Below are 9,969 nucleotides of genomic sequence, written 5' to 3'. Positions count from 1 at the left end.
TTTGTTAAGCACTTACTATGTGCTAGTCACTCTTCCTAAAGGTGAAAAGACTGATAGGATCTTCACTCACATAGAGTTTATACTCCAATAAGGGAGACAGGCTCAGACAGTAAAGGGTAAAGAATCCACCCACAATACAGGAAACCTGGGTTTGATCCCTGGTTGAGAAGGTCCCCTGGAGGAGGCCATGGCTCCCCACTCCAGTATTCATGTCTGGAGAATCCCATGGACAGAGGAGCCTGGCAGGCTACAGTCCATGGGGTCGCAAAGAGTCGGACATGACTGAGCAACTAAGCGCAGCACAGCAAGGGAAACACAATAAACCAGTACACAAGTGTGGATAGAATGGTTACTGATTGTGATAAACTCTGAGAAAGAAGTTGTGTTAGGAAAGTTTTGGTAGGGGCAGGGTAAGCTACTTAGCATGGAATTTAAGAAATGCATCCCAAAGAGGGTACATTTAAAAAGGGACCTAGAGGAATGAAAAGAGACAGATGTGTGAAAAACCAGTGGGAAAGCATTCCAGGGAATGGCAATCTCAAATTCCCTAAATGGAAACTAATTTGAACCATTATAGAAACAGAGAACACCAGGCTGCCTGGGGTTTAGTGAGTTAGAAGAGACTAGTGCAAAGTTAGAAAGCCAACATGGGCCAGATTTTGCAGAGCTATAAAGGCCTGGCAAGAAGTTTGGGTTTTATTATAACTGAAATGCAAATGGGAAGCTATGGAAAGGTTTTTAAAGTAGAGATGTTGTCTAATCTAATTTGTATTTAAAAAGATCCCTCTGGCTCTTAGACAGAAACTAGACTGGAGTGAGCTAAGAGAAAATCAGAGAAACTAGTTAGGAGGCTTTTGAAATAAGTAGGTGGTTATGGGGTCTAAGGTGGTGAGAGAGGAAATGGATTAAGTAAAGGATATTTGATACAATTTAGACATTCAAACTAGCTGGACCTATTCCTAGATTAGATGAGGGAGATAAAGAAAAAGGTGAAGTCAAAATGACTTCCAGGTTTTTTGCCTTAGTGATTGGGTCAGTTGTAGTATTCTGAGATAGGGGAAATTAAGAAGAGGTGAGGCTTGAAATTAAAAGATGCTTTCTCTTTGGAAGGAAAGTTATGACTAACCTAGACAGCATATTAAAAAGCAAACACATTACTTTGCCAACAAAGGTCCATTTAGTCAAGGCTATGGTTTTTCCAGCAGTCATGTATGGATGTGAGAGTTTGACCATAAGGAAAGCTGAGTGCCAAAGAATTGATGCTTCTGAATCGTGGTGTTGGAGAAGACTCTTGGGAGTCCCTTGGACAGCAAGGAGATCCAACCAGTCCATCCTGAAACTCCAATATTTTGGTCACCTGATGCAAAGAACTAACTCATTGGAAAAGACCCTGATGCTGGGAAAGATTGAAAGTGGGAGGAGAAGAGGACAACAGAGGATGAGATGATTGGATGGCATCACCGACTCAATGGACATAAGTTTGAGTAAACTCCGGGAGTTGGTGATGGACAGGAAGGCCTGGTGTGCTGCTGTCCATGGGGGTGCAGAGTCAGACATGACTGAGTGACTGAACTGAGGCTTGAAGTAACTATTTTAGGGGGATGACCAACAAATCAGTAATTTCATTTTGCTCATGTTAACTTTAATATTTCAATGAGATGAGCAAGTAAGGATCTCAAACAGACAGGTGGGTCTGGGTCAGGAACACAGAGGCAGTAAAATATGCATTTGAGTATTGCCAAAATGAAGGGCTTCCATGGTGGCTCAGATGGTAAAGAATTTGTCTGCAATGCAGGAGACTCAGGTTCAATCCTTGGGTCAGAAAGATCCCCTGGAGAAGGGAATGGCAACCCACTCCAGTATTCTTGTCTGGAGAATCCCATGGACAGAGGAACCTGGTGGACTACATACAGGCCACGGGGTTGCAAAAAGTTGGACATGACTGAGTGACTAACACATTTCCGAAATACAATGATAACTAAATCCATGACTCTTGGATGAAGACAAAAATGTGCATTATATAATGTGCATCATATAATGTGCATAAAGATAACATTTATCATGGGATGAAAAATGAAATTGCCTAGGGAGATTTTATAGATTTAGAGAAGAAAAGTCATAAGATCACTGTACACCCCAGTGTACAAACTTTGTGAAGAATTCTGTTACATGTGCTCTTGAGTTATTAGATTACAGACTGCATAAAACATGTAGGCATGTTTCTGTGCAAGTAATGTTTGATTTTGGAAAAAAGCTCTGGAGTTGGGTGGGGTCACCAGTCACCTAGGGAGAGTGTACAGATGTAGAAGAGTAGAGAGACCCAGACTGAACTCAGAGAAACTTCAACTTCAACAGTTTAGTGGAGAAAGATACACACAAGAATGTTTTAAAAGAAAATAAAGGAGAAAGACCATGAGTCAGTGACACCATGGCTGAGAAAGGAAAATGGAAAATATTTTAGGAAAGATGAGGTGGAGTAGTTTAACTGAATCAGATCCTGCTGAACATTTTAATAACATGACACCAAAACATATATTGAGTTTAGAAACATGAAATTTATTGGTGGCCTTACCAGGTCAGTGTCATTTGAATGGTGGAATAAAAACCAGAAAATGTAAGTTTAAGCCTGAATTTGAAATGAAGTAGTTACAACAGAGAAAACCCAGTGAAGACATGGAACCCAGAGAAGGAATCAAATCTTTTGGAAAGCAAGCATGATGGGGATCTTGAATTTAAGGGGAAGACTTGATACTTTATGGGAACACAACGGTTTCTTTAGACATAACAAGAGGGAAGAAGTTGGATGTAAACACTGATGGGATCAAAAAATTATTAACAAGAAAGGAGAGATTTCACATTTGATATTGAGAAAATGATCAGTAAGGATGGAGCTAAGAAAAATGATAAGGAAATCTTTGAAAAAGGGGGAGGTGAGATGGTATAAAATAGCATTTTGAGCCAGGAGAACAACAAAATTCCTAGGAAGGATAGGATATTGTGCAGTTCTCAGTGGTTTATAAGGTCTATTCAAAGTTATTGATCACAGTTTGAAAGGGAATCCAGATGTGTGGTTACTTAACACTTAGTATCTCAGGATTCTCAGAATCTGACCACAAACAAGACAAAATTCAAAAAAAAAAAGGAAGATTCATTTTTTTCAGTAAAAAGTCCCAACATTGCATTGTCACAAGGTTGATTAAATCAGTGGTTTATGGTAACAAAAGTTCATTCAACTTCCTCTGTCCAGTCTCAAAATGTTGGCATTTTCTATGACTAGCTTCCCTCACGGTTGGAAAATGCCTGCCGCAGTTCTAGGAGCCATATGCAGACAATCTAGGCAAAAAAACAACGGACCATAGCACCACTATTTCTTTTAAAGAGTAAAGGAACTGTTTATGGAAACCACTTAGAAAACTTTCTTTCACTGGACAAAATTCTGTCCTATTTTCAAGCTTCAGCCACTGCCTAGTGAGAGGAATGGTGAAACACGGTGGCTTAGTCTAACCAGAACCTACATCTGGGGGCTGAGTCAGCCTCTCCTAAATTGCTTGCTCATGAATAGTATGGTGATAATAATAGTATCAGTGATAATAAATAGACTTCTGTTTGAAAGGCAATGGAGAATGACCATTATCTAGGCATTATGCTGTTGATGTTATAGTTGGGCTTCCGTGGTGGCTCAGAGGTTAAAGCATCTGCCTCCAATGCGGAAAACCTGGGTTCGATCCCTCGGTCAGGAAGATCCCCCGGAGAAGGCAATGGAAACCCACTCTAGTACTCTTGCCTGGAGAATCCCATGGACGGAGGAGCTTGGTAGGCTACAGTCCACGGGGTCGCAAAGAGTCGGACATGACTGAGTGACTTCACTTTTCCTTGGGTATAACTAGATTTAGGTTTTTCCAAGTGCATGCAAGAGAAAAAAATGGAAGGCAAGGCAATTGGGAGTATTTGCAAGTGAGGATTAAAATGATTGACGATGGGATCTAAGCTGGACAGTAAGAGAGATGAAAACCACAGCACTGATGGACTGTGAGAAAGTGAAGAGGTCAATGGGTCAGTCATCTTGAAGAAATTAAAATGTTGTGGAAGTGATGGGAATATTATTAAAAATAGCTTTCTGGATGGAAAATGTCTTAAAGTTGTGAGATATTTGAAACCATGATTGTGAGGACAGTAGACTCTCTGGTATCAATTCTGATTAATTAATCTTCTGATGGGATGTGGTCTTAAAAAAGTGGGTCATGGGACCTAAGATGTTATTTTTTCTATAGATTCCAAATGTTGGGCTTCAAGACAGGTTTCAACTATCAAAAAAGTAGAGATCACTACTGAAATGCAGTCCTTCAGATTTTTGAGGTATCTCAGTTAATAATAGTGGGGAAGAACTAGGTATTTCATGGGAGGATACTAAAAATGAAAGGGTATAAAGTTTAAAATACATAGGCTGTATGAAAAACGTCTATCTTTTGCAGACATTAACTAATACGGTGTAAAAAGAAATCACTTGGACTTAACTGACCTATTCAGTAGTTTCTTACCAGTGCTTTATCTTAAAAAAAAAAAAAAAAAAAAAAAAAACACTGTCCAAAATTTTGAGTTAATTCAAGAAAATTCAGAAACAGTGAGGGATGATATTTTGTAGGCTGGATATCAGGAAGGGACCTTTAAGAAGCCACATTCCTTACGGGAGACCTAGATTTTGGTTTCTGTTTATTTTTTTCTTTTGTCTGTGTACCCTAGCAGCATGCTTTTTTTTGCGCTTAGTACTCTCCCTTGCAGAGTGGATACATATGTGTATGAGCTGCAGCAACATGAAAACCTGCCAGGGTTGTTGTTGGAGTCAGACTCAACATTACAGCTGTTGTCTCACCATCGAAGTTGGCAGACTGACGTGAGTTAGGTTTATGTGTCCACGGTTAGCAGGCCTTGCTTTATACAAAAATATCTATTGGCTGAGCTTCAGGGTTTATAAACATAGCTGCCCCCTACTCGGAGGCTTTCTTTCTTTCTTTCTTCTCCTCATCCGAAAAGCTTAAAGCTTTCATTGCCTTCCAGCCTTAGGAAAAAGTCAGCCTCATTGGGTAGACCAGCTCTTGTTTGCAGCAGTTAAATTCTATCTGAAGATGCATTAATTATTTTTAAACTTTGAGTTTTAAAATGCTTCATTTTGGAAAAAATGCTCATTTTATACCCATTTCTGCTCCTACTGTTCTTAGATCTTAAAAGGGAAGGTGTAAGTAAATGGCACAGGAGCAAATTAAAAGCAAAGATAAATCTCCCAAAACCCAAGAATTTTTAAAGGGTGGTTTCCATGTAGAAAAAGTAAAGGACACATTATTTCTATCAGATAAAGAATAGGTTTTTGGAATTCAGCCTTGTCATTTTTCACATGTATATAATTGCTTTTATCACCTTTTACTTTTGGAAATTTCAGTCAGTTCTATTCAATTCGTCAATAATGTAATGCTCACTTATTACATGGAGGGCATTGGGCTGATACATTGGAAAACAAAAATGATAACTATTTGCCCAGTCCTCAAGGAGCTTATATTATATATAATGCTTTAAAAGAAATTGAATCTAGTGATTTTTTTTAGTTTCATGAGCCCTCTAGATTTTGTTTTAAATATATGTTTTTAAGACATAGTTCACAACAAAAATTTTTATATTATTTGTTTTTTCTAAACATACGTACAATCAAAAGGCATCTTCAGAGATTCAAATTCATTCTTTCATGATACTTCTCTCCACTGCTCCCATTTACCTCATTATTTCCAATAGACCTTTGTAAGGAATGTGTGTTGGCAATTTTTTTTTCTCTACTGGTTCTTTGCTCAATGTGTTTCTTCCCTTTATATTTATTGAATTTTTCATACCATCGTTAACTTAGTGCACTTTACAAATTACATTGCCGTGCTGATCTGCCGTGTTGATCTATCAGGTCATTAATGGAACCACAAGGAAATTAAATAATTTGCTGCTTTCCTTGAAAGAGCCTGTGTTTTCTGGCCCTTGGGGCATAATGGAAGATCCATCTGTTTGTCAAACACAAGCCAGATGAAGCAGCAGGCTCAAGATCCCAGATTCAGTCCTGTTTGCAAATAGACTGTTGTAAATAAGCATAGGTGTTGTTTTTTGTGCCAGAAACCATAGAATGAACAGATCAGAAGCTGAATGATGTCTTAATTGTAAGTTTTTATGTAAATGTCAGTTAACACCAGCTCTATTTTCATTGTGTTCATGCTCAGTCACTCAGTCATGTCCAGCTCTTTGTGACCCTATGGACTGTAGACTGCCAGGCTCCCTTGAGCATGGAATTTCCCAGGCAAGAATACTGGAATGGGTTGCCATTTCCTCCTCCGAGGGATCTTTATAACCTGGGAATCAAACTCACGTCACCTGCATTAGCAGGCAGATTCTGTATCACTGAGCCACCTGGGAAGCCCCCTATTTTCACTACAAAAGACCAACATTACCTTTAAAAGTTTAGCTTTTTATCCTGTCTTCTGAGATTAAAAAATAGTCATCATAAAAAATTTTGGAAAATGCAAATTCAGAAGCTACACATTTAAAATAACTTAATGTCCCATCACTGTAACACATTGTATATGCACAAACTCGCACTCAAACCTGCAAAAACATAAATATAGATATGATCTAGAGTATCAACAGCTATTTTTAAATTTAAAAATTAATCTATGTTCAGCTTAGTCAATAGTTTTAACATCATTTTATGGACTGTACAAATTCTATTTTGTGGAATAATGCAATTTATTTAATCAAACCCTGTTGTTAAATATCTATTTAGTTTGAGTTTTTGTAAAGAATCCTAAAATAAACATCTTTATTATACACATATATATATTTGTGCATGGATTTCACTGTTAAGGGCAAGTTATAGAAGTCATGATGTTAGATAAAGTACACAGGATAACTGCTCTCATTTCTATGAATACATAGAAATTGTTTATAAAGTTAAAACCATATCACAGTGCTGAAAAAAATACATGAAGAAGAAATATTTTGGAATTCACAACAGGAAATGAAGCTCCATAGTCCAAGAGATTCTAGGCTCAGAAACAGGAACTGAGTCTAGAATTTCCACCCTTGAATATGAACAGAAGGCCTCACAGCTCATGCATGAGTCATAGAATATAGTTGATAAAGTTTAGTCCACTTGTAGGAGAAACAAACTGTTTCTATGTGGTGGAGGGAGTAAAAAGAAGCTTCAGTACCACTTGGATCCTAGCCAAGCCATTTGCTGGTTTTTAAGATAGAGATGCTGTTGTCCAGATTTTCAGACACATTTGGATGATCTTTTCCTGAGCTTTGGATCCCTGGGGCTGGGCTGAGATGGCCTCAGTAGAAAATAGAAATATTCCAATGCAAGATCAATTTTCAAATTAAGATTTGCTGACTTAAAGGACAGGACATTTAGTTCTTTCTCACATAACAGTACAGGATGAGAATTGGAGTGTGGTGCTGAGTTTGACACATGTAATTTTTCAGTGACCTGGACTTAATATGTGTTGTCCCATCTGTAGTATCTGGCTTTAAGAATTGCTCTTATCACCATCTTGAAGAACACAGGAAGTTGTAAAGAGCATGGGGAAGAATGGAAGGCAGGTGTTTAAGCCCTGTGTAGAAGTGGCAAATGATGCTTTTAAGCAAAATCTGCTAGTGGGTATCTTGGAGTCTCACACTCAAATGAATTATGAAATAAAAGCATGGAGTCATCAATCAATAACAGGCGAATCTAAAAATTAATTAAAATATTGGAATTAAAATAAAGTAGTTGATATAGTAAATTTAATAGAAAAGCTCTACAGTAAACTAAGTGCATCAAAACATATAATTAGAAATGTAAAACAGAAAATCACTCAGAGTTCCAGAACAAAGAGAGAAAACAAGTGTGTTATTGAATTTATATGGGCAGCTCAGAGAGGCAAGCGGGGAGAGATGTAATTCAAAGTTATAATGGCTAAAACTTTTAGGAATTGAAGAAAACTGTGCGTATTAAGTTAACAAATAATAAAACACACAGAACAAAAACTAAAAGATATATTTCATATAGCCTTGACAGCTTTATAGCTGCATATTGTCACCCTGCTTATTTAATATTTTTGCAATGTACATCATGCGAAATGGTGGGCTGAATGAATCAAAAGCTAGAATCAAGATTGCCAGGAGAAATATTAACAACTTCAGATATGCAGATGATACCACTCTAATGCCAGAAAGTGAAGAGGAACTAAAAAGCCTCTTGCTGAAGGTGAAAGAGGAGAGTGAAAAAGCTGGCTTAAAATCCAACATTCAAAAGATGAAGATCATGGCATCTGGTCCCATCACTTCATGGAAAATAGATGGGGAAACAGTGGAAACAGTGACAAATTTAATTTTCTTGGGCTCCAAAATCACTGTGGATGGTGACTGCAGCCATGAAATTAAAAGCCATCTGCTCCTTGAAAGGGAAGCTAGGACAGACCTAGACAGGGCATTCAAAAGCAGAGACATCACTTTGCTGACAAAGGCACATCTAGTCAAAGCTATGGTTTTTCCAGTAGTCATGTACAGATGTGGGAGCTGGACCATAGTGAAGGCTGAGTGCCAAAGAATTGATACTTTTGAATTGCTGGAGAAGACTCTTGAGTGTCCCTTGGACAGAAAGGAGATCAAACTAGTCCATCCTAAAGGAAATCAACCCTGGATATTAACTGGAAGGACTGATGCTGAAGCTGAAGTTCCAATACTTTGGCCACCTGATGTGAAGAACTGACTCATTGGATAGACCCTGATGCTGGGAAAGATTGAAGGTGGGAAGAGAAGGGGATGACAGAGGATAAGATGGTTGGATGGCATCACCAACTCGATGGACATGAGCTTGAGCAAGCTCCACAAGTTGGTGATGGACAGGGAACCCTGGCCTGGCGTGCTGTGGTTCATGGGATCGCAAAGAGTCAGGCATGACTTAGCGACTGAACAACAACAATATTTTATATATTCTAATAAAGCTACTTAATACAAAGGACAAATAGAAAAATCTAAGAATCACCAAAGAAAAGAGAATGGTTACAAATAATTTTTTTAAAATATTGACTATAATATACCTCATCTATAATAAAAATATCTGAAGATAATATAATTATATATTTTAAATGAAAAGGTAACTTCATTATAAACCTAGAATTCTCTATCTACCTAATATTTTACTCAAAAGTGAAAACAAAATAAATACTCATTTAAGCAAAACATGACTAGGAGCTTAGCAGTTGTGGGAAGTCTAGGAGAAGGGCTGTTAAAAGATACATTTCAGCAAGGAATAAAATGAACACAGAAAAAAAGAATGGGAAGCGAGAAGAAATGGTAAAAACTAATTGGCAAACCAAGTTGCTAAATGCAAATAGAATCAATTTATAAGAAGGAAAAGATGGGAAAAGGAGAAGCGTACGGAAGATGTAAAATATATTTATGTGCTGACTTTGACCTTCATCAGAAAATATATAATGTTAGTAAGTTTGTTCAATAGTTAGGCTAATCAATGAAGTTAGAGTTTATCACTTAATAATGAATAATGAGGGAGAGAAGGAAGTTATGATTTAAAAAGGGGTAAAAGGAAAACAATGCAAAAGCAGCATGGCATATATACAAGACTGCAAAGTGAGACCAAATACACACTAGTATTAATATCAGCAATGAAGACAGATGGAATAAGCATATTATTTATAGAACAAAAGATTGGAATTATATAAATATAACTGCTTATTAAAAGAGGAACTTCCATATTTTAAAAATACAAACAGATGAAGTTGAAGGGTGGAAAAGGATTCAATAGACAACAACTAACAAAAGAAAAGCAGCATTATATGAAAAACAGAGCAAATTGAATAGAACATAAGCTGAAGAATTGATGCTTTTCAACTGTGTTGAGAGTCCCTTGGACTGCAAGGAGATCCAACCAGTCCATCTAAA

The sequence above is a fragment of the Bos indicus x Bos taurus genome, chromosome 7 (genome assembly GCF_003369695.1).
Source record: "Bos indicus x Bos taurus breed Angus x Brahman F1 hybrid chromosome 7, Bos_hybrid_MaternalHap_v2.0, whole genome shotgun sequence".
NCBI lineage: Eukaryota > Metazoa > Chordata > Mammalia > Artiodactyla > Bovidae > Bos > Bos indicus x Bos taurus.
Note: the sequence above shows the minus strand (reverse complement) of the source record.